General features: G+C 40.3%; 2 long non-coding RNA genes across 2 annotated transcripts; one reads left to right on the plus strand and one right to left on the minus strand.

Annotated features, from left to right (window-relative positions):
• Positions 1-1,050: 1,050 nt before the first annotated feature.
• Positions 1,051-3,605, plus strand: LOC107837814 (uncharacterized). The gene is made up of 2 exons (XR_001663863.1): positions 1,051-1,296; positions 3,134-3,605. It is a non-coding gene; the product is annotated as an uncharacterized LOC107837814 (long non-coding RNA).
• LOC107837813 (uncharacterized) lies at positions 3,165-4,230 on the minus strand. The gene is made up of 2 exons (XR_001663862.1): positions 3,556-4,230; positions 3,165-3,395 (listed from the first exon to the last, which is right to left on the minus strand). It is a non-coding gene; the product is annotated as an uncharacterized LOC107837813 (long non-coding RNA).
• Between the last annotated feature and the right edge of the window lie 20,583 nt (positions 4,231-24,813).

Here is a 24,813-nt window from a genome sequence, read left to right on the forward strand (position 1 = left end):
TAAATGGTCTCTGACTCTGCGTCAGTCGGATACACAAACAGAGCGAAGACTGCTGACTGGACAGAAGAGTCCGACTCGCTTCACCAGAACGGGAAACCACAGAAGGTTGTTGCTAAAGAAGTCGGCTGTTCAGAGTTCCTCATCCAAGCTTATTAAAATAAAATTCACATTTTGCATGTTTCTCTACTTGCATTTGGGTTTATACTCCTTCTAAAAACAACTCTAGCACTAAAAAAACACTCAGTTGTTTTTTAGCAATAACTTAATGTCTTTAATGTTTGGAAAATGAGCCGCTTCAATGTTGAGTTACGTTCTGTGTGTTACCTAGCAACCCTAGCCAAGTTCTGCCTGTTACCTAGCAACCCTAGCCGAGTTCCGCCCGTTCCCTAGCAACCCCAGCCGAGTTCCGCCCGTTACCTAGCAACCCCAGCCGAGTTCCGCCCGTTACCTAGCAACCCAAGTGGGTTTGGTCAGCTGGTTTTCCCACTGCATGTTCTGTACAATGGCTGCTGGAAAAGACGAGTGTTTTTTTGTCAACTTACCATCAAGAAACCACTTGCTGCATTCTTGTTGATTGTGCAGGAGGCACCACATCTGCTTTTCAAAGATGTACGGTTGTGTAATTGTGCATCTGTTTGCAGCCGTTTTTATGTGTGAGTTTAAACATTGAGTTGGCAGAAAAGCTGATAAAATAGGCGAAACTGAACAGACTAAAATCTCAGTATCTAAGATTGAGTTCTCTTTCACCCATATACCTGGACTAACCTGTTCAAGGAAGCATAATAGGTCACAGAAAATTAAGTGGAAGGAAGAAGTGTGGTAGGAAAAGGTGCAGCAGCAACAGGGAGATTTTCCAAGTATCCCTGTTGTTTTAAGTTTCCACTCAGTGACGGTTTGGGTTGCCATGTTCTCTGCTGGTTCTGGTTCACAGTCAGAACTGGACCTTTCAGAGTTCTTGATGCTGATTTCATTTCCCACCACGACTCGGTGAAAACCAGAGTTTACAGAAATGTGTGAAAAATGGCTTTTTAAGCTGAATTATTGGAATAAATCTGTTTATTCAGCTTGATTCTGATTCACAGAGAGTTGATCATTTCTTACAGCTGATGGTTTTCCTGCTTCTCTCCTTTAATGGGTCCGGTGAGTCGGACTGCGGGTCGGCCCTGGCTGGGCGCCGGGCGCCAGCTGCAGCGCGGAGCGGGACCAGCCAGGCTCACATCAGGCCAACCGCCTGCAGTCAGCGCCGCATGGAGATTCCTGCCGCATTTTTCAGCTTCGCACCTCAGTGGAAACTTGGTGAGAGCTGGAATCATTTTTAATTTCATCCACATGTCATCATTACCCCAAAAGTTTGTTAAAATATTTGAAAATAAGCAGAAATCAATTGTTTAAAGATGGCTGACAGTCCACAGTATTCACTTTATTTTGGTAAATTTTCAGCATTATGCACAGAAAACAAAAACAATAATAATAAACAAACCTGTAATTTATCAGAAAAGGAATAAACTTATACTTGCCTACCCTGCCCAAGAGTCTGTAAAACTTATTGGGAAAGTTTGGAATAAATTAGTTTTTAGCAGCAACATCATCACACACATTTATTTTAATAAGTGAAGAAAAAACTATGGGTTGTGGTTTGTAAAGTTATGCAGAAAAAATAACAATAACTTGGGTTTTTAGCCTGAGATAAAACAAACCAAAGTGTTTTATTTAGTCAAAGTTAAATTCATTCATGTATAAATGTCAGTTTCAAACTAAATATTTGGTCCCATGTAAATATGGAGCTTCAAACTAAATGTAGCTTCAGATAAATATTTATCTAAATTAAAATTTTAGTTAAATATTCAGCTTCCATAAACGAAAGCTGCATATTTTATCTCAAATCTTTGAAAAAGTGCTAAAAACATGGAAGAGAATTTATGAGTTTAATATCAGATTTACAACTAAAAGAGTTTAAAGACTGGTTAACATAACGCATCCATTTTGATCTGACATCTGATCCTTTTGCCTGTTTTCGTGGCCTTAAATGTTTAATAAGCGGCTCTTTCATTTGACGGCAGTGAGGAGGAGACCTCCAGTCAGCAGAGCTGCTTGGAACCAGCAGCGGTGTAAAACTAACTGTGAAGGCAGCTGCTCTTTCAGCTCAAACCCTTTAGTCGTGCGCTGAAAACAATGAATAATTCTCTTTGCAGGCAGCGTGTGGGTGTAGGGAGCAGGACGCCCAGGCTCAGCCCAGATCAAAAGGGTTAGAGAGGAACGACTGCAGCCAATGTTTCTGATTTCTGTTGAATACGGCAGGAATGCCGAGGTGTTTGTCCTCAGCAAAGATTAAAACCTGGAAGAGGAGAAGCTCAGACTTCTTAGAAAGTTTTAACTTTTCAGTTGATGTGGATTGTGGTTCTGGTCCCTCGAGTCGATGTTCTGCAAAGCCACATTTTCACTGCAACACAAACCTTAGAAATGGGACATTTATTTCACTAGATAGACCTGATAATCCTGTGGACTCTGTTACGTTTTAACCAGAACTCCATCATCTGCTCCACCTGCAGCTGCTGTGGCTCTGAGTCAAACCAGCCTGTTCCCCTCCTGGCCTGTGGGGGCGCTGCACCAAGAACCACTGAAGGAAACAACACAAAAACCTCTGAAGACGCTGAGTTTAAAATTTAAATAAAAATGGAGGCATCAGATTTTAGCGGTTGGATGATTTTTCTTTAGTCTTTGGCTGAAGACCACTAGACATTTCTGCTGCTAGCGCTAGGCTAGCATGTTAGCTTTGTTTGTATTTACCCAGAATGCCTTGCACAGAGAAGTGAACTCTGGTCCTCTAAACCTCGATCTGGGTTCGGTTGAACCAAGAGAACCAGAGGCCGCTCCAAAAGCAGGAAGTGGACTTCAGCGCGGGGCATTTTGGGTAAATACAATCAAAGCTAATGTGCTAGCCTAGCACTAGCAACAGAAATGTCTGGTGGTCCACAGCAGCTGGAGGTGGAGCAGATGATGGAGTTTTTAGTCTATCCGGAGGGAGAACATCCTTAGATTGTTCATTCACTGTCATCCATTTTCATATATGTAGCATACATGCATTATGTGTGTTATAACTTTGGCCAAACTAACGTTCTCCGTCTGTTTGTAGAAAACTGCAGCTACTGTGAGACAATGCAGAACCTTTCAAAGATTTATTGGAGAAACAACAAACCCCTTCCTTCCACCCAAACTGGATCTATATTTGGATCTCGCTTAAGAACACGTAACTCCCAGATGAAGTCGCGCCGCCAGCTTGCAGCCCTTCGTCCCTCAGATCTTCTTCTCACCTGAGCTGTGACACCTGTGAAGTCTGCCAGCCTCTAAAAACAGAGCTCCTCTGCTGGTTTGTTGTCTGCAGGGCGTTCACCTGCCTGACAGGAAGGGAAAAGATTCAGCTCGCTCCTCCAGTTCAGCAGGAACATCTCCGAGAACGGACGTAGAAGTTTATTATTAGCCAATAATTCGAGCAGCTGCAGCGAGGCAGTCAGTCTATATGAGAAAATATGGGAAAATGATGCAGTGTGTGTTTACCATGATTCGGTTTGCAGGACGAATCCAATAAAGATGATGAAGAAGTCTCATCTCTGTACCTTCCATGGCCAGGATGCGCGGCGGAGTATTCAGGGGAGAGAGGGAAGTGATTACTGTCGTTAGAGCGACAGGAAATGTTGCATCTCTTTGACGTTTAGTAATGACCGCAGCAGCTGGGAACAATAAAACTCCAGCGTTGCCCAATTATTGGCCCGCCTCACTTACTGGATAAAAGTAATAATGCATATTATCCCCACATCCCCCTTTAAAGTCGCACCAGCGTCGGAGCAGAGGCAGCTAATCGGGTTTGCTGCGCAGGAAGCTGAGTGGGTTCAGATTGACGGGAGGAAGACTTCCTGCAGCGCCGCGTGATTCGATCACTCTCTCTCTCGCAGCATCAATCCATCCGTCTTTCCTGTCTCTTGTTTCATTTCTCGTGATTTCAGGACGTACCTTTGAGAGGGAAGATTAAAATGACGTGCAGGTTGTTGTGACGGTGGTCCGATTCTGGAACAGAAGGAATCAACTTCGGCAGATTCATAAAAGATAGAAATGACTGGAGCATGGCGGCGTGTCAGCCTGCTGTGAAGTGATTTTATAAAAGGAGCCAGTTTCCAGAAAAATGTTCAAAAATTTGCTAGAAAAATCTCTAGAATTTTTACATTAATCTCAGAAATTTTCTAGATAAAACTTGGAAATTTATGAGTTTCAAACGTCTAAAATTTTCAACTTTTCGGCCAATAATTGGGCAGAAATTTACTTTTTTTTCTGAGATCAATCCCAAACTTTAAGTTTTTTTTCTGCTTTTCAAACTCAGAAATGTTTTTGTTTCCTATATGAACTGTTAGCATTTTGCTAATTTCCATGTTGGTGTAGCGCTTTAGCGTTAGCAGACCTCATGTTTGTCATTGGGTCTTTAGGGTTAGAGCAGACATCTTTTTATGTTTGAATCATATTTTTCAATAAGCTGCTGCTGATTAAATAAGTTTTTTCTTTATTCATCGTGTTATATTCTCTATGCCGTTCCTCTGTACTACTTTTTATGCTAATAAATCTCATTTGATCTCATTTGGATTCAGGGAGGATGAAAGTTGTGAAGCACCCACCTCCATCTCCAATGGAGGCCTACAGATGCCCTTTGACCTTTCTGCTCTGTGAGTTTGGAGAGACTTGCATATTAATGATTGATGTGGAGGAATAACCAGTGGAGCATTTGAGAGATATTTACCTTCTCTTTCCTCCTGGACACTGAATAAAACATGAAGAAGGTTGAAAGTGATTATTATTGTTATTTTGATTGTAAACAAACTCTCCCGTCAGCGATTGTTCAGCAAAGGTGAGACGTTTCACAACGTGCCGAAACAAAGTAGGAAAGAGAAACAAGCTGATTTGTATTTGCTGAATTTCCCAGCAGCAGAAGGAAACATTCTGTTCTGTCAAACCCTCGAGTGAAGCTAAAAAAAACAGCGTCTTCTCAGAAAGTCCTCTGACACCGGACGCTTACGTCTCCACGCAGCCAGAGTGCGGTTGTGTTAGTTTCACCTTTGCAGGAAGCGATGAAACCCCGGCTCTTTCATCTCCCGCGGCCCAGAACGCGCTCCTCCTCCGCAGGTGCTTTCCCTCCCAGGCCTCTGCGCTCGCTCGACCTCGGCACAAACGCAGCAGAAACTTTTCCTGCTGCTCTCCAATCACTTCCTTAAAAATAGGGCAAGCAGTTTCAGATATATTTCAGCCTCTCTCTCTGTCACTCATGAACACTTTTCCTTGTAAAAGTGGTGATATCCTCAAGTCTTTCCTCATTTGTTTACAGTTTCTTTTACCTTCTGCATCGTGATTTCTGTATATTTATATTAATTCCCGCTGAATTAGTACTCCAACACCCGCTGCAAGTCTTCCATGTTTCAACCAGCTTTGCATGAAGGTTTTATTCATTTTATTAGCAAATGGAGAGAAAAGCATCTGTGAATAAATCTGGTTCACTACCGTAACTCTACGAAGAATTAATCTGAGTTACAAAAACATTTAATTTCCCCTATAAAGTATTTTTGAATTTAAAATAAACTGTGCGCTTTGTGATGCACTTTTGAACTGAACACGCTTCAAATCAAAATGCACTGGGATTTGTTTTATCGATTCATTTAGTTGCCTGATGTCCAAAATGATGGAAAATAAAAAAAAAATCTCTGAACCCACGTATCACTTTCCGTCTGTGTTACCATGTGCTGTCTGCCATGATAACGAATTTAGCTGCACGATAAATCGTCCCAGAAGCTTTTGCGATAAACAATAATATTGGTGTTTTGAGAAATTTGTTCTGTCAAAGATCACTAAACTTTAAATTCTAATGAACTTTTAACGCTTGAACTGATCAATAAAGAAACAAAACACCAAAAACAGCAAACAAAACAAATGATGACGTCTCTGGAAGCAAAAGGTCACCAGTTTTATCATCCAGAGAAAAGAGAAAAACAGTAAATCATGGAAACCATTGAGTCGTTTTAATTTGTCACTCGGTTAGTTGGCTTGTTTGCTGGGACTGATGAGCGATAAAACAGGGAAAGCAGTAATAATCGGTAATAATCTCACTGCTGCATCAGAGGTTAGGAGTCGTTTGTGTGGGAAAAATTAAAGTTCACACAAAGTGGGAGGCTTCGGAAAAGCAGGATGTTTCCAGCTTCCTTTGCGGGTCGGATGGTTTCATACGGTGTGACAATGTTCATTTCACATAGATTTTGTGCGTTTGTGTGATTATTGGATAAACCTGGCCATTACGATGGCGAGACGCCACCATGGCTGCCACGGCCAGCGAAGTGGGCCGAGGAAAATCCCCTCCATCGGCGTTTCGGGTCGCTTTCCGTTAATCGTCTTATCGGTCTGACTGAGCAAGACGTGGCAAACTCCAGAGAATCACTCCGTCTCTGTTTCTGTTTCCCTCGCCCCGCTCTCCCAAAGTTTTTCCTCTCTCTGGCTGGGCGGCCGCAGGTTTCCAAACAAACTAGCCGAAACATGTTGTCTGTGCGTCCGTCTATCCAGCCCTCCCGCTGGGCAACAAAGCTGCCATCCACAATGTAAGCAGGTGGCGCTGGCATCCCGGGGAGAACGGGCAGAGCTTGTGGGCGTCACACCGTCGACGCCAATCCAAAATTCCCAGCTGACCTCCAAAAAACCGAGGCTACGGCTGCGCTCGCCAACCTCCGGCAACTTCCTCCTCTTATACTCGGCTCTTGTTTTTGCTTGCTGTGATTTCCCGTTAAATAAATTTTAGTTGTTTTCTTGCTGCGTGTCTGTGCCGGCGTGTTTGCTTTGTGGGGGTGCTGTTTAGCCGAGAGGGACCGGCATCAGGCCGCGGGCCAGCCGCCTTCAGTTGGACGTTAATGAACGGAACAGGAGTGGGCACATCTGATGAGGCTGGCCGTGCTGTCGACTGATTTTCATCTGGTGTGTGTGTGTGTGTGTGTGTCTGACAACAGGTGCAGGCCAGATCTCTGTGCACTGACAAAATACAGACTCTGCTGTGCCAACACAGGTGATTTCCACCCAAGACACACAAACACGCAGTCCAGTTTTCCTACATTTGTTCCCCTGTTCTGGAGCTTTAAAAACAAGAATTAATGTTTGCACAGATTCTGATGCGGCAGACAAAGCAGAGGAATCTTGGAAACACTTTTCACATATTAAAAACAAAATCTTGGCTACGCTCACACAGCAGATAAATGCGACTTATGTCTGACTTTTTCAGCCCAGTTCCGATCTTTTCACTGTAAAACTGAATCGTATCGGATAGTTTTTAAACCTTTACAAAAATATGTTTTTTTCCATATTTATTAAAATTGTTTTGTGACATTATATGAGGCAGATTATTTCTAAAAACAATCAATCTCCTCCTGAGCTAAACCACCAGTCATGAGGAGGGTCTTAGCGCTGTCAATCAACCTCATGTACTCGCTGCTAAATATGCTAATGGCGGAGAAACTAATTACTAAATTAATAAATCAGCCGTCGATGCCGTCATACTAATGCATGACATCCTTTTCAAAATAACATTTCTAAAGCATTAATTTTCCTCCCAGTTATGCACCACTTTGTTTTGAACATACAAACACGATGAAAGTCCCGACTGGCTGCAACGTGAAGACGGTTCCTGGAAGTGACGCTCTGACTGCTGGGATCATCCTGAGATCTTCAGTTTTCCTCCCTCTCTGCTTGTTCCCGGATGGATTCAGCTGAAACGTCGGCCTTTGAGCTGATGAGGTAAAAACTGCCTGTCGCATCCAGGCTGCAGTCAAACAAGGCTCTGACGAGCAAACTACAAATATTTAAGCAACAGCATCCTGTTCCTCGCTCGCTGCCTGTCAGCAGGCCTCCGTTACACACCTGGATTCTCTGATAGAGCCAACGGACCAGCTCAGAAACATCACAACCTGCGACAGAAGCGAGCGAGAGGAGGAGACGGGACTGTGACTCTCCGTGGAGGGAGGCGATTTCTAATCAAATCCAAAAATAACAAAGAACAAAGGCGGATAAATGAGTGAGTTTTTGAGCACAAGCTAGTGGGCTTTGGCAGCAGCGTCCAGGCAGGAGGGGAGGGGGCCGGCTACAGCTAGCTAGCGGCCCGTCCACACATCTGTCCACGCAGCACGGGGTAGGTTCCAACGACACCCACAGAAACAGGCTTAACCTTCTCTCCCCCACCACCTGTTCATTACTATGGGCCCCCCCACCGAGCCGCCGCCGCTCTCCTCTCCTTCCCGTTCTCCCTCTTTGTTTCTCTGCCCTCCTCTCTCTCTATTGTTTTATCTATTTTTCACTTTTCATTCCTCAAACTGCAGCTCAGAAGCTGAAGCTGCTCCGTTGCCGTACGCCGTTCTCCCAAACCGAGAGCAGACAGAAATGGCCGGTGTGCGGTTTCGCTACGAAAAGAGGCTTTTGATGAATTGTCTGTGAAAATGCATCAGTCTACCCACATCTTCAAAACCCCCATTGGCTCTTGTCTGCCTTCAGACTCATTTTTCTCCACATTGTTGGTAATTTGAGCGTTCTCGCCCGTGGCATCTCTCATAGTTGGCCCATTTAAATTCCCCTTTGAAAATCTATTTGGAGGAAGGAAATGACAAGATTTAGCTTATTGAGGTTCGCCAGAACATCCTGGGAATCCTTCATCGTTGTTTTATCTACTTTGCTACTGAAGAATCTGTAGTGCTTTAATGTTTGGTCGTCTATTTAGCCAAGTTGAGCCTCAGCTTCTCCATCTCGGATGCAGCGTAATTAAAACAAACTAAAAACTAAAGCAGTTCACAGATAGGTTGGGACTCTTTTCTCTGCTGTGATTCTTGTGACAAGGATTAAATTAAATATTTAATAAGGTCTGGAAACACATCAAAAGTTATGCAGTTTTTTTCCCGGTCCACTATTTATTAATTTTAAATCATAGATACAATCACCAGCTACATTATTAGGGACACCTGTTCAACTGCTCAACACAAATATTGAATTTGCCGATCGCATCGTCTGAAAAAGATTAAATATCTAGTAAGCAGCAGCTGTGTGGATGAAAATGTTTAGCTAAGGTCAGAGGTCAAAGTAAAAAGAGCAGATAGAAAAACACCACCAGTTATAACCAGACGAAGGCTAGCTGTGCTAATCCCACAGCCTGTCATGAACATTAGCTAAGCTAATGCTATAGATAACTGTAATTAGCCAAAGCTAATGCTAAAACGCTAGTCATAAACATTAGTGTAGCTAACACTAAAGCGCTATGCTAACATGAGTGGGAAGATTAAGATTATTTTAAGAACCATCCCAATAATCAAGATCGACCTGAAGCGATATATGAGCAAAAATGACTAAATGTTGGAATTTATAAAATATATTTAAGTTTAAGTAATGTATGTGTAAGTGAACAAATTTGGTTATTCAAACTATAAATATTCATTTTCTTATTTCTTTTCTTCTTCTTTAGATATTAGTATTTTTTAAAACTTCATTAGGATATTTTTTATTTGAATAAATATTTTGTCAGTTATTTTAAGGGAACATTTAACAAAAGGTTGAGGGAAAATCTAATGTTCAAGATAAATGTTTTCATTAAATAATCATTTAATATTTTATATTAATGTGAATAAAAATAGAACACATTACCATCTGAAAAAAACTTGTAATCAGGAATCTGGATAGTTGAGTTAATTTACCTTTGAAACAACAGAAGAAATTAAAAAGATAATTTACTTTATTGAGGTTGTGCTGCATGCGAGTTTATTTCAGAAAACCTGAACCGGATTCAGGTTAATTAATGAAACAGAAGCCGAAGCAGAGAGGCTGTGATTCCTGTGGAAACCGAACCCAACCGAGCTGCTCTCACACGGTGTCACAGTGAGCGCCGCTTGGCATGGGCTCACTCCGTCTCTCTACATAACGTGGTGCATGTTTCCATTCAGCCAATTATTTATTTTTAACTGTGAAAATAAAACCACATTCTGGGGCTGGACGCAATTATCATCCATGCAGACATGCAAAAATAGTTGCATTTCTAAGTTTTTGCTCAAGTTGGAGATTTTTAGTTTGGATACTAATCAAAAAACAAAGGCTGTAATCATTACCTGAAAGTTTTATCAGGATAAAAAGCTGAGTTTTATTTAAAACCCTGGATTTGTCTCCTCGGTTTTTGGGACTTCAGGACCTTCACTGACTTGCTCTCCTGGATGCCGAACACGTCAACCTCCTTACTTCCATTGTTATGCACTTTTTGTGTGTGTGACATGTGGTTGTTTTTTTGTGTGTTTTGGTGGCGCTGTTGTCAGTCAGTTGCCATGGTAACGGGTCTTGCTATGGAGTAAAGTTGATGCATAGAGAGAAGCAGCAGAATAAGTAGTTCTCCACCTTTCTTCCTCTTTAATTTCATTTTTACATTTGTTGTTTTTGTGTGAAATGTGTTAAGTTTTCTTTTGGTATTGATTGATTGATACACTTGAACGTAATTTCTGCTCTGAGGGTTTTTGGAGCTGTTGTCAGTCGGTTGCCATGGCAACGGGTCTGAACGTGAGCGAGGAAAAGCTGAATAAAGCGGTTTTCAGTTGTTTTTCACCTGGTTTTTTTGTGTTTTTCCCTTCGCTGTCGTTTCTAAACGTTGAAAAAACCTGACAGAATCTGGACTATCTGCATCGTTTCTGCCTCGAGTTTTCGGGACCTGAGGGAACTTCGTTGAGTTGCGTTCTGCTCTCTTGGATCCTGAACACCTCCACCATTTCTCTTGGCTCTTTAATTGCTTTTGCATGCTGGTCCTGATGATGATAAGGAGAACTTGGTGACAACATCTCAATTTCTCTCCCCAACTGAACGCTCCCAGTTTCAATTATCGCCGCCGTTTTGCTCGCCGCCCTCGCTCTCTTTCCTCCAAATAAATTTCATTTCCCTTAAGCCTGCTGCTTTCCGTATCTGATGCCGTCTCACTCAGTTATCCATGCATGGCATTATCAGGAAGACGGGTCCTTACCGCTCAGTGAGAGGGAAAGGCTGCAGGCCCTTTATACATACCAACGATCAGACGCCGAGGAGCCGGCTGGGGGAAAAACGCCTCAAGAGTAAAAACACACGGAGGAAAGTCTGAGCGACACGAGGGAATTCGTTTGTTGCAAATTTCAACGTAATCAGGAGTTTTAATAAATACAATGTTTTATTGCCTTAATTGAGAATATTAATTTACTTTATAGCAGCGCTGTCCAAACCTTTTGTATCGTGAGATAAAATTGTCGAGTCAAAGAAACAAAACAACCTAAAATAAAGAAGATAAAGTAGTTTTCTCTTTTTAATGGACACTTGATCCAAAGGAATTTTTACAACAGTGTATTAGGGTTATTATAGATTTAAAAAAAAAATTCTGCAAAAACATCTACAATTTTCTAGAAAATCTTTTTTCTAGAAAAGTTTCAAAAGTAAATAATGTTCAACATTTGAAACTTAGACATTTCCAGTTTCTTTGGAGAAACTCTGAGGTTACTCTTAAATATTCTGAGTGTTTTGGTGGAATTAATATTTATTGAAGATCCAAAACTTGAAAGGGATTTTTGAGAGTATTACGGCCACTGCAGAAAAAAACAGTAGTACATTTCTGCCAAAAAACTCAGAAGTTGAGCTGAATCTNATTTTTTAAAACTTCATTAGGATATTTTTTATTTGAATAAATATTTTGTCAGTTATTTTAAGGGAACATTTAACAAAAGGTTGAGGGAAAATCTAATGTTCAAGATAAATGTTTTCATTAAATCATTTAATATTTTATATTAATGTGAATAAAAATAGAACACATTACCATCTGAAAAAAACTTGTAATCAGGAATCTGGATAGTTGAGTTAATTTACCTTTGAAACAACAGAAGAAATTAAAAAGATAATTTACTTTATTGAGGTTGTGCTGCATGCGAGTTTATTTCAGAAAACCTGAACCGGATTCAGGTTAATTAATGAAACAGAACCGAAGCAGAGAGGTTGTGATTCCTGTGGAAACCGAACCCAACCGAGCTGCTCTCACACGGTGTCACAGTGAGCGCCGCTTGGCATGGGCTCACTCCGTCTCTACATAACGTGGTGCATGTTTCCATTCAGCCAATTATTTATTTTTAACTGTGAAAATAAAACCACATTCTGGGGCTGGACGCAATTATCCATGCAGACATGCAAAAATAGTTGCATTTCTAAGTTTTTGCTCAAGTTGGAGATTTTTAGTTTGGATACTAATCAAAAAACAAAGGCTGTAATCATTACCTGAAAGTTTTATCAGGATAAAAAGCTGAGTTTTATTTAAAACCCTGGATTTGTCTCCTCGGTTTTTGGGACTTCAGGACCTTCACTGACTTGCTCTCCTGGACGCTGAACACGTCCACCTCTTTACTTCCATTGTTAGTACCAGTTGCCATGGTAACGGGTCTTGATATGGAGTAAAGTGATACATAGAGAGAAGCAGCAGAATAAGTAGTTTTTTTAAGTTGTTCTCCACCTTTCTTCCTCTTTAATTTCATTTTTACATTTGTTGTTTTTGTGTGAAATGTGTTAAGTTTTCTTTTGGTATTGATTGATTGATACACTTGAACGTAATTTCTGCTCTGAGGGTTTTTGGAGCTGTTGTCAGTCGGTTGCCATGGCAACGGGTCTGAACGTGAGCGAGGAAAAGCTGAATAAAGCGGTTTTCAGTTGTTTTTCACCTGGTTTTTTAGTGTTTTTCCCTTCGCTGTTGTTTCTAAACGTTGAAAAAACCTGACAGAATCTGGACTATCTGCATCGTTTCTGCCTCGAGTTTTCAGGACCTCAGGGAACTTCGTTGAGTTGCGTTCTGCTCTCTTGGATCCTGAACACCTCCACCATTTCTCTTGGCTCTTTAATTGCTTTTGCATGCTGGTCCTGATGATGATAAGGAGAACTTGGTGACAACATCTCAATTTCTCTCCCCAACTGAACGCTCCCAGTTTCAATTATCGCCGCCGTTTTGCTCGCCGCCCTCGCTCTCTTTCCTCCAAATAAATTTCATTTCCCTTAAGCCTGCTGCTTTCCGTATCTGATGCCGTCTCACTCAGTTATCCATGCATGGCATTATCAGGAAGACGGGTCCTTACTGCTCAGTGAGAGGGAAAGGCTGCAGGCCCTTTATACATACCAACGATCAGACGCCGAGGAGCCGGCTGGGGGAAAAACGCCTCAAGAGTAAAAACACACGGAGGAAAGTCTGAGCGACACGAGGGAATTCGTTTGTTGCAAATTTCAACGTAATCAGGAGTTTTAATAAATACAATGTTTTATTGCCTTAATTGAGAATATTAATTTACTTTATAGCAGCGCTGTCCAAACCTTTTGTATCGTGAGCTAAAATTGTCGAGTCAAAGAAACAAAACAACCTAAAATAAAGAAGATAAAGTAGTTTTCTCTTTTTAATGGACGCTTGGTCCAAAGGAATTTTTACAACAGTGTATTAGGGTTATTATAGATTTAAAAAAAAAATTCTGCAAAAACATCTACAATTTTCTAGAAAATGTTTTTTCTAGAAAAGTTTCGAAAGTAAATAATGTTCAACATTTAAAACTTAGACATGTCCAGTTTCTTTGGAGAAACTCTGAGGTTACTCTTAAATATTCTGAGTGTTTTGGTGGAATTAATATTTATTGAAGATCCAAAACTTGAAAGGGATTTTTTTCACCATTGCAGAAAAAAACAGTAGTACATTCCTCCAAAAAACTCAGAAGTTGAGCTGAATCTCAGAAATCTTGTAGAAAAATGTGAAAAATTTCCAATATTTTTCTACAAAATTTCTGAGAATAGTCTGAAAATTTCAGAGGTTTTTGGTTAAAGTTGGGGGTCGCAAAAATTAGTCCAGTGGCCACAAATGGCCCCCATGCCACACTTTGGACACCTATAATATTTTCAACTCATCAAAAGTTTTAGTCTTTCAAAAAGCAAAGTGGATCTTTGGAGCAAAGAAATGAAACAAAAAATAAATATCTTGTCAGTTTTTTACTAAATAAGTGGAAGAAATCCCTACAGGTGGGAGGCTTCCTCTGAAAATTATGATATTAATTTAATTTAATTGCAGCTTTTGTGTCATTATTATCACCTGAACTTTATGCAACATAAAAATATTTATTGAATGATTTCCACGTTGCCTAATAAACAAAGATAAGGAGGTAAAAGTTAGAGCAGCTGAGCTCTGCAGGGCTAAAAGGAAACCGAGACAATTAAACCGAGTGATTTCATAATGTTTTATTGCCTCCCAAAAGCTCAAAGTAATATTCTTGTCTGCTTTTGAAAATTACAATAGAACCCTCTGAAGACTGTGGCATCAATACGAGTCGGATTCAAGACGATTTTCCCACAGAGGGAAGTCAGACCTGTGTAACAATTAACAGCGAGACGAGCGCAACAATAAACACGTAAAGCATCGCAGGCAGCAGAGATAAGGTTAAGCTCCGTTTTATTGCCAAAGGTTCCCACAGTTCTGCGCGTTCAAAGGACTTCGCCGAACCACGCGCTCATAAAACTGCAGATCAGCAAAATACTTCGACCCACAGTTCAAAAACAGAGGCAATAAAATCTGTTCTTCTACAAATTCAACCTCAAATTGCTTTTGAGTTTAAAAAAATAGAGATGTAAGTGGAAATCAGCCAGGAAATGAAGCGTAATAAAAACATAATGGGTTTTAATAAACAGGAATGCTACTGCATATTTAGAAAACAAGTTTAAAACGTTTAATGTTCTGTAAATTCAGTCCGAAAACTAGAAACTTAAATATTTAGATTAATTCACCAGTTTATTTTATACAAGAAATAAAATAAAAGCTAATAAACATTAAGTAAAATCTTTTTCACTATAACAATGGCTCTCCACCCTGGGCGCCTTTCAGTCAAGGGGCGACACTAATAAATCAGTTTTCTATTGGTATCATGTTGCAAGAAAACATGGCCACCACTAGTCTGATATTCCTACTTAATGCTAAATTAAACCGATTAACATGAACTGAGACTCTTTTCAACACAATTTGAGATTTAGAAAATTTTTCTTTTCTACATTGAGACATATTTAAATGGGTCAAACTGATCAGAGATCTTTTAAAACTGTTTAGTATTTGTGAGATGTTTTCTTACTTTTGCACCAAATCCTCATCAGAAATACACATGATGATTAGCAATAGAAAAAACTCTGCATTAGTTCCAACCCTGGATAGAAAGACACCCAGGGTGGAGAGCCTTATCACACATGTAAAAACATAAAAAATACAAAATACATATATATATATATATATATATATTTACTTAACATTTATTACAATTACATTTTTTATATATTTATATTTTTCTGTATATAAAACAACAAACTAGTGAATTAATTTAGATATTTAAATTTCAGATTTTTAGACTGATAAGTGGATTTACATTTTGGAAAAGCAGAAGAATAAAATCTTAAACTTCGGAGTGTTTTCTGAGTTTTATTTTATGTATAAAAAGCCCAAAAACAAACAGAAAAGCTTTGAGTTTTAACCAAAACTGAACTGAATTCTGACTCTTGTCTTGAACTAAAACACGAATAAGCTTTAGATAAAAAGGATCAAACTCTTTAATAATTACCCTGAGAGTTGGGTCAATAAAATCTTATCGGTGGGAACGAGACGTTTTCCTGGATTTATAATGTCTTTGATAACCGGTCCGAGGCGCGCCGTAAAACCCTCGGACGAACTCTTTCATGTTGTGGACTTTAAGCATTCCTCCCATCGTGTGGGTGTTTGTTCGTGCTGGCAGATCCAGAAGCACCAACATTTCACTGCTTTCTGACTCCGACTCATTTTCAGGAATTTATGGAATAAAAAAGATAGAAATGTCTTGAACAGTTTAAAGAAAACTCAGAAGAGATTTACAAGGTAAACATGAACAGATCCGAATAATTTAATGTAGTTAATGAGCAAGATTTGTTTATTTATGCTGATTTTTGCTTCATTAGAAACATTTTATGACAAAATTAAAACAATCTAAGATGCTTCACATGTGAAATAATATAAAAAAAACTGTAAAATATGGAAGACAAAATGACATTTTTTTTTACAAAATAAACTAAATTTAACCCAGTTAAAGTTGGATTTGTTCTCTTGTATTTAGTATTTATCCTGTTTTAGTTTGTTTTTAATTTGCTCAGCCTTGTTCTGTTTCGTACGGTGGCCCTGAAGTGCAAACACATCAACAATTCACTGAACACAACAGCAAATAAAAAACACCACTATGGCTCTGTATTAGGGCTGCTGTGGGTAGAAAAAAGGAGCAGTCATCTCAGTTTCTAGAACAAAATTACAAACTTTTTGAGTTTTAAAAGTTTAAAATTTTGCTTTTGAAACTGGGGCAGATATGAATGAGTAACAAAATGTCAAAAATTAACCTCTGGTTTTTTTCAGAGTTACCCAAATTGCTGCTTTTAGTTTTTGACTGTCACTTTCCAAACTGCACCATGAAGCCAATCAGGGAGGGAGAAGCCAAGACTCCTAACCAACTTAGAAAGGCAGATTACTGTTTCTAGAGAGAATCTTGGACACATTTTGGAGACAAAATTGAAATATGTTGACAATCGGAAAGCAGGAAACCTGGAAGTTTCAAAACGCCATCGGAGCCGTGGCAGCATCATGATGTGTGGGTTCATTGGTTCATGACCTGCAGGTTTGATAAAACAACTAAAAGAGCTGAAGAAACCAGCATGGTGGCAAATACCTTAACATCCTGCCTTCCTAATGTAATTCTCTGTCTTCATTGCGTCCAAACAGCAGTGTTGATAAATTAGCAGCATTGTTGTGTTTTAATCATGCATGTGCGGCTCGTTCGCCTCGCCGTCCTGCCTGCTCCGCGCCCAGACGGGGCCTTTAGCTTCCACCTGCCATCAGGGGCGGGACGGCAAACAGGCGGCGGAGGGTTCCGACATGTCAGCAGCAGAAATTAGCAAACTGCACTCCCGACTGCGACACAGCCAGGGAGGAGAATAAACTCCTGTCTCTCTTCGTCTTTCCTTTAATTCTCCTTCTCAAACCACTGAGAGACGGCGAGCGTCAGCCGGTGGATTTTTACAGCTCTCCAAAATCATTATTGGCAATTAGCGTTCGTCAGGGAAGACAGCAGCTGCTTGTAATTACAGGTAGCCCCTCATTACTTCTCCGTGTAGGGAAGAGGAGGGCTGGGAGGGAGAGGAAAACATGTTCCAGAGCCAGTGTTTATCCTTATTTATATAATTCTTTACTCATGATGTGAAGCCACATAATGTATACCTGCTATAGCAGAGTGTTTGGGGCTTCTGCAGGTGCAGCTTCTGAAGAGGAACAACTACTCTCCTAGTAAACATTAGCGCGAGCATGCTACAGAGAGCGAAGAGTGCCAGATTACTGAAAAATAACTTCTGAAATAATTATTTAAAGGTGTCACTAATTTATTAAAACTGGAAATAAATGAAATAATTAGATCTTTCAGTGTTGTTTTAAAAAAAAACATGTCATTAGAAAGCTCTGAAAAGTTGCTCAATATATATGGAGAGCAAACAGTGCCAAATTACAATAAATTAATTACGTGTATATGCCTCATTTAAATGTCTTTGATTTGATTTTAAAGTGTAATTAACAGCAGAACGGACAAATTTAGGAAAAAAGTGGGTGAAGCCAATAGACACTTGGCAGGTGGGGGAGGCGTGGCCATGTGTGGCGATGAGGGAGGGGGCGTGGTCAGGAAGAAAGATGCTCTCATGTTGACTTAAAAATTTATTCCACTTTAAGATTAAATCAAAAACTTTTAATTGAGGCATATATAATTAATTAATTTATTGTAGTTTGGCACTATTTACTCTCCATATATATTTAGCAACTTCTCATAGGATTCTAACAACTTTTTATTAAAAAACAAATGAAAAATCTAATAATTTGTGTTTATTTCCATTTCTAATAAATTAATAACTTGTTTATTTTATTGATTATTATTTGGCACTCTTCTCTCTCCATATATTCATTCCCATCAGGTCTGTGAGATCTCAGAGGTTAAGGTTGAGCTGACCTGACGTCTCAGGTCAAACTCCTCTGCTGCCGTTCCCTGACAACGCGCGGCGCCTGGCACGGCCTCCGACGCATCCGTGAAGTTTATTACACCGATGATTAAAGAGTGGATGAAATTAAAGCATTTCCTCCTTAATCATAGCCGGACAGTCTTGGCTCGCTCAGGAGCGGTCGCCACCTGACGGGCCAGAAACTCCCTTCAGAGAAAAGTAATTTAGAAAGGAGTCAGATATTAAAGCCCTTTCTTACCTCATCTGCATGATTTTTGGTTTTCAGGTTAAACTATTCTCATCTGCAGATCCTTTCAATAAACCAGGGCAGAAATTAAGATTAAAGACAAATTTATCCATTTTAAATAAAACAAAATCATGATTTAGACGTCTTCTTTTTTAAAATTTCATTCTTGTTTTCTTTAATGTTAAATCTGATTTAGTCATTTTATTATTTGGTTGTTTGAGTTGTTTTCTAAATAAACAGTCGGGGGAACATCGCTTTACTGACCCAAAGATATAAATCATTATTCATTCAAAAACTGAAGAATATAAGCTGCATGTTTAGATTGTTCTAGAAATTTGACTTTTTAAAAAAAAAAAAAAAAAAAAAAGCTCATTCTGAGATTAATTTTATGTGTTTTCAGGGGAAAATTTTTTGAGACATTTTGAAATTTTCAGAACTCCAAAAAAGTCAAAATAGATTTTTTTTTTCTTGAAAATCTGAAATCAATCTCAAAATTTGTTTTTTCTCAAGAAGTGTTGATTTCTTTGTACTCAGAATGTAACTAATTCCTAAATCTTTTGAGTTTTTTTCTTGCAAATATTTGACTTTTTGAGCTCAGAGAATTTCCAAGTTTTTTTCTTGGAAGTTTTTAAAAATTAATCTCATAATGTTTTTTTTTTTAATTTTGGTGGAAAAGTACATTTTTTCTATCTGCAATAGCTCGAAAACCCCATATTAGTGGTAATAGTCAGTTTTACTAAAAACCTCTAGACTGTCTTCCTAAAAACTGAAACAGAAGAGGGATTTAATTTTTCACTATCAATTTGAGTCCAAATCAACAATAAAACGACTCTCTGAGGAGGAAAATGTACATTTTGCTTCATCTGAGCAGGAATTTATTTCTTACTCTGCACATAAGAGGGATGTGGACAACCGATGCCAACAGTCTGACACATTTGGAGAACATTCCTTGCCGTTTATTTAGTTATTTCATGGACATTGAATTGCTAGTTATCCATAAAGGCTGGTTTTTATCTGCATTCCCTAAAGATATAATCAGCATAAATAGAACCAAGTTAACAAGCTTTTTCCTCAGGAAAAAGAGAAGAATAATAGTAAATAAAAGGTATTAAATCTGAAATAGATGTGGGATTCTGACAAACTCCTGCAGAAAAGCTGAAAAGTTTTAATTTGAGGGTGTACATAGTACTTTTCCTGGTAGAGTTTTTCCTGAGTGCTTGTGGAAGAGCTGCTTGTGCTGAACTCAGCCAGACGGAGGTGAGGTTCAGGTGAGAGGATCTTCTCCTCAACAAGGGGGTCATGTTTGCTACATGTGAGGTTTCGCTGCACAAGGCTGGCTAGCGGCTGCCAGGAATTAGCCTATTAGCCTCCTCTGTGTTAAAGGAACAGTCCGCAGTTATTATAACCACTTCTGTGGGACATTTTGATTCAAATGCTCCAACAAAAGCAGAAAAAAGAAAAAAAACAGTAGAAGCTCTTTCACAACTACTTTAACTGTTAGTTCGGAATAATAATAATGAAAAAAAGTCTCTTCAGACCTTGAGGACGTCTGTGAAGCTTCGTTCGCTGCATTTTCTCTGCGCACACACGCCGGCCGGCTCCGGCTCAGTTACAGTACAACAAGCGGCGTCCTGGCAGCGAAGCCGCTCGCGTTCACGGGGCATCTCCGCTTTTCCACTGTACACCGTCCAACGCAAATACAAAGAACAACTGTCACATTCAAACTGGAGCTGAAAATGACTGGCTGCGTTTCGATTCATCTTGTCTGTCCGGGTCCCTCTTTTTCATTTGCTGCCACAAAAAAGTTGGAACTGTATGAGAACCCCGCGCTAGAGAGAGAAGATCAAGTGTGGAAGGATTTAACAGATGGAAGTGGTACTAAATGAAGCGTTAATGCATGGAAGGTATAACTGCGCTCTGCAAGTCAGGAGTTTACACCGGGAAGGGCGAGATGCTCCGTCTGTAAGCGGGAATACAGTAGTTTATGTAATTTATCAACTATTTAAGTGTCTTCTCTTTTTATCCAAATTATTTTTTAAGTAAGATGGTATATTTAATCAGCTTTATTACCTTAAGAAGTAACTGATTATTAAATCAATTAAATAATCAAAAAACATACTGCGCCATCATCCTCCAACCACTTCCTGTTGTCTTCTTTGTTGTTTCCGCCAGTAGTAACATCCGGTTGTTGATCATGTGACTAACGTTATGCAAAAAAAAAAAAATAAATAAAAAATACTTCCATTGCGTTCTGTGAAATACATTTTCGTTTGTCTAAAAAGTCTGGTTCATTTGGTGTGAATGCTAATCAAAGTCTGGTCCTTCTACAAACCTTGGTTCTGGTTGAAGTGAATCCAGTGTGGATCAAATGCGTATGTGAACGCTAAGCAGACTGGAGACCGCTCCAAAAGCAGGAAGTGGACTACAGCGCAGGGCATTCTGGGTAAATACAACCAGAACAAACATGCTAGCCTAGCGCTAGCAGGAGAAATGGCTCGTGGTCTTCACCTAAACAAAGGAGAAATCTCCAACTGCTACAATCTGACGCCTCTCCATTTCTGTATCCATTTTGTAAAGAAGGAAGTTGCACCAAAGTTGATTCACTTTTTACACTTTTTTGTACTTCTATTTTAGTCTGAACTGTATTACGCCCAACTTACTTTTGGAAATAAGTTAATGTCTGGAAAATGAGTCAGTTCAAAAACCTCCCAATTGTTGAGTCATATTTCTGGCTGCTGTGCCGTTTCCTAGCAACCCCAGCAGAACTCCACCCGTTACCTAGCAACTCAAGCTGAGTTCCAGTGCATTTGGTCAGCTGGGTTTTATGCGTTGTTTATGCTGGAAAAGACAAGTGTTCTCTTCTTGTAGTGTCTGCTTACCATCCAGAAACCACTAGCTTCATTCTTGATTTTTTGTGGAGGAGGCTCCACTAATGCTTTTCAATGCATTACGGTTGTATAATTGCGCATCTATCTTCAGGTGTGAATGTAAACGGTGAGACGGGGGCAAAACTGACCAAACTAAACTCTCATTATCTAAGAATGATTTTGTGTGGAAATTTAACAAGCGTGTTTTGAATAGGCCACAGACCTTTCCTAACCTGTTCAAGGAAGTATAATAACAAACCAAAGTTGCATCTGGACAGTCGCTACTGTGGCAGCTTTGAGGAATGCCGTCGTTTTGCTGTACTGATCCTCGCAGAGCTGCAGCGCTGCATTTTAAACTGTTGAGTCAGATTTCATTTAGCAGCTCTTTCATCTGTTTTAACTCAGCGAGGCGAGGCATCCCAGTGTGTCCATACGTGTGTGTGTGTGTGTGTGTGTGTTTTCGCAGATTTAGCGGGCGAGACGTGTGTAAATTTGCGTGTGGGCCTTGGTTGTTTATGCTCGTTACATTTCCACATGCGTGTGTGTGTGTGTGTTTGCTTCCAACCGAGAGCTATTATGTGGAGACAGCAGGTATAATATCTGCAAACCTTTGCTGCTGCGCTGGATAAGTAATGGCCTCAAGACGTCACCTTTATCTGCAGCCGCATTCGCTATTCCTCCGCCGTACGCAGGTACGGTTATCCCGCCAGGCCTCCTCCTCCTCCTCATGAGGAAGGCAGATAGGGCCGTGACTGACACATTCATTTCCTTAACGGCTGCGGATGCAGACGCTTTCTGAAAGGCGAGAGCAATATATCCCGAGCGAGTCGCCATCACGCTCTGCGAAAACAGGGAGAGGACAGATAGGATGAGAGGGGAGAGCAGGAGGAGGTTTAGGAAGATGCAGGGCTAACGCTAGCGAGACGGAGATAGGTGAAACAAAGGAGGAGCGGGATGGGGAGTGAGTGAGCTGCGTAGTCCAGGGCTCCATGGGAGGTTCAGCCCAATCATTTATAAAAGGTAAATGCTGTCAGGACGCGGGGCGTTTAAAGGCGCGGCGCTGCAGGTGTGATTTATGCTCTCGGTACGGAGCTATAAATCACCCTGCCTTTGTTTCCACAGGCTGCTGCTGCCGCTGCATCAAGACACAACCATCCCTGCCTCGCCTCTACACACACACACACGCACACGCACACACACTCACACACACATACACACACGCGTGCTGACGATCCAAGTGATGGACATGGATGGATGGAGAGAGAGGAGATGTGGGCTGGAGTTTATTGGTGGGATTTGTTGAGTCAGAGTTGTGGATGAGCTCCAGTTGCACTAAAATCCATGGAAAAAGTCAGATTTACTTGAAGAGTTTCTCCTTTTTTCCTTCACTGAAGTTAGTTCACATTTTGCACATTTTTGTTCTTCCATTTGGGTCTCAACTGCTTATATAAACAGCCGAAGCACTTAATAAAAACACCCAGATGGTTTTTAGTAATAACTTAATGATTTTTGGTGTCTAGAAAAGCAGCTGTTTCAAAAACGTTCAAATTAGAGTTAGCAACCACAGTGGAATTCTGCCCGTTACCTAGCAACCACAGTGGAATTCTGCCCGTTACCTAGCAACCCAAACTGAGCTCCAACACATTTGGTCAGCTGGTTTTACCACTATATGCGCTGTACAATGTACAATCCTAAACTGTTCTAGGAAGCATAACAGGTTAGATTGTTTAACTGTATAAGAAACAGAGAAGGTTTAATATTCTGCACAATAAACACTAAATGTAGCTGCTGATTCTTGTATTACAAACAAATTTAAATGGATGCAAAAGGCTGGTTGTTATAGTTATCAACAACAACGAGCCATAAATTGGTATGACATTCTCACACCATAAAGACCTTAAATATAAATATCAGTTTTCCAATATTTACTCAAAAATATTAAAGAAAATTATTTCATTTAAACTACAACTGCTGCTAAAATAACTAAACATGTAAATAAATACAGCTCTATCAGAGCCTTTATTTGTTGTTATTTTGAATATGATAAGTAGATTTAAGTGCAAAACTGAAATGAAACCTTTCAGTAATTCTCCACAAAAGACTGTTCCTAAAGTTATTCCAGTCAGTTTGAACTCATTCTTTAAATTCTTAGAAGCTTTCATTAAAACTTTGCATTCAAGTCTTCATTGTGCAGAGCGAATCAGAGTAGAAATCAATGTTGTGTTTTGTATTTATAAGTCAGCACTTCCAAGCGCGTCAGCAGCGAGGACATAGGCGGTATTATGTACGGTGTGTGGGAGGAACTGGCGCTCCGGCGAGGTCAGAAGTCCAACTTATGACCGTCACATTGTCGGCATTCTTAAGCTGGCACAGACAAAGCCCTTTGTTCTCCAGAAAACACCCACCGCTCTGGCTAGGCTGGTAAACGGGTGAAAGTTCCTGAAGTCTGATCCGTGTGGATGAATTTGTTGAACGAATTACAGCCAGGATGTTTGTGAGGATCCCCATGTGACCGTTGGCTTCAGGACTCATGATGGAGCTGTGAGTCACTGCGTCGTGAGTCAGTGACCTCCTGAAATTACATCGAATGACTCAGAAAAAAAGAAAGCACCCTCCACTCTTACCGGCACCCCTGGCGAAGACGTGTAAAACATAAAATCTGTTTTGCAGAGGCGTATTCTCATAGTGAGAATTTCCCAAGTTAAGAAACATATTTTATGCCGCACTTCTTTGATTCCTCTTCTGTTGGTACTTTCACCTGATAGTCTGGTGGACTCGGTTTGCTTGGGAACAAAACTGCAACATTTGTTACATTTTCAGCTGCTGCGGTTTGCTTAACCCAAACCCTTTGACCAACCTGTTCCCCTCCTGGCCTGTGGGGGCGCTGCACCAAGAACCACTGAAAGAAGCAAAACAAAAACCTCTGAAGACACTGAGCGCAACTTCCTTCTTTACAAACTTGAAAAAAAATGGAGTGGTCTCAGATTTTAGCAGTTGGAGAATTTGTCTTTGTTTTGATAAGATACCTTGAGCCATTTATCCTGCTAACGGGATTTTTGCTTTGGTTGTATTTACCCAGAATTCCCTGCGCTGTCATCCACTTCCTGCTTTATGAGCGGTCTCCGGTCTGCTTGGTGGTCACATATACATTCGAAAGGCACCAGAGTTCACGTCAGCTGAACCCAGACCGAGGTTTGGAGCACAAGAGTTTGTATTTTTTGGTTAAATTAAGCGTTCACTCCTCCCCCAATGAGCCGGACTTTCTGAACAAACTGACTGGAGTTGGATTAGAGCCGACTGAACAGGAGAACACTAATCGTAAACTTACACCAGCCCTGTTTAGTCCACTTTAAGGAAACTGAAGTTTGCTTGACTAGAAAGTCAACTTTGCTTGAACACATTATCACCAAAAAAGTGAACTCTGGTCTGTCAGTGCAGGGCATTCTGGGTAAATACAACCAAAACAAACATGCTAGCCTAGCGCTAGCAGGAGAAATAGGTGGTGGTCTTTAGCAAAAGAAAAAAGAGAAACCTGTAAAATCTGACGCCTCCATCTTGTTTCCATCTGGTGAAACAGGAAGTTGCTCTCAGTGTCTTCAGAGGTTTTTG

Source organism: Poecilia formosa, unplaced genomic scaffold, assembly GCF_000485575.1.
Source record: "Poecilia formosa unplaced genomic scaffold, Poecilia_formosa-5.1.2 Scaffold178, whole genome shotgun sequence".
NCBI lineage: Eukaryota > Metazoa > Chordata > Actinopteri > Cyprinodontiformes > Poeciliidae > Poecilia > Poecilia formosa.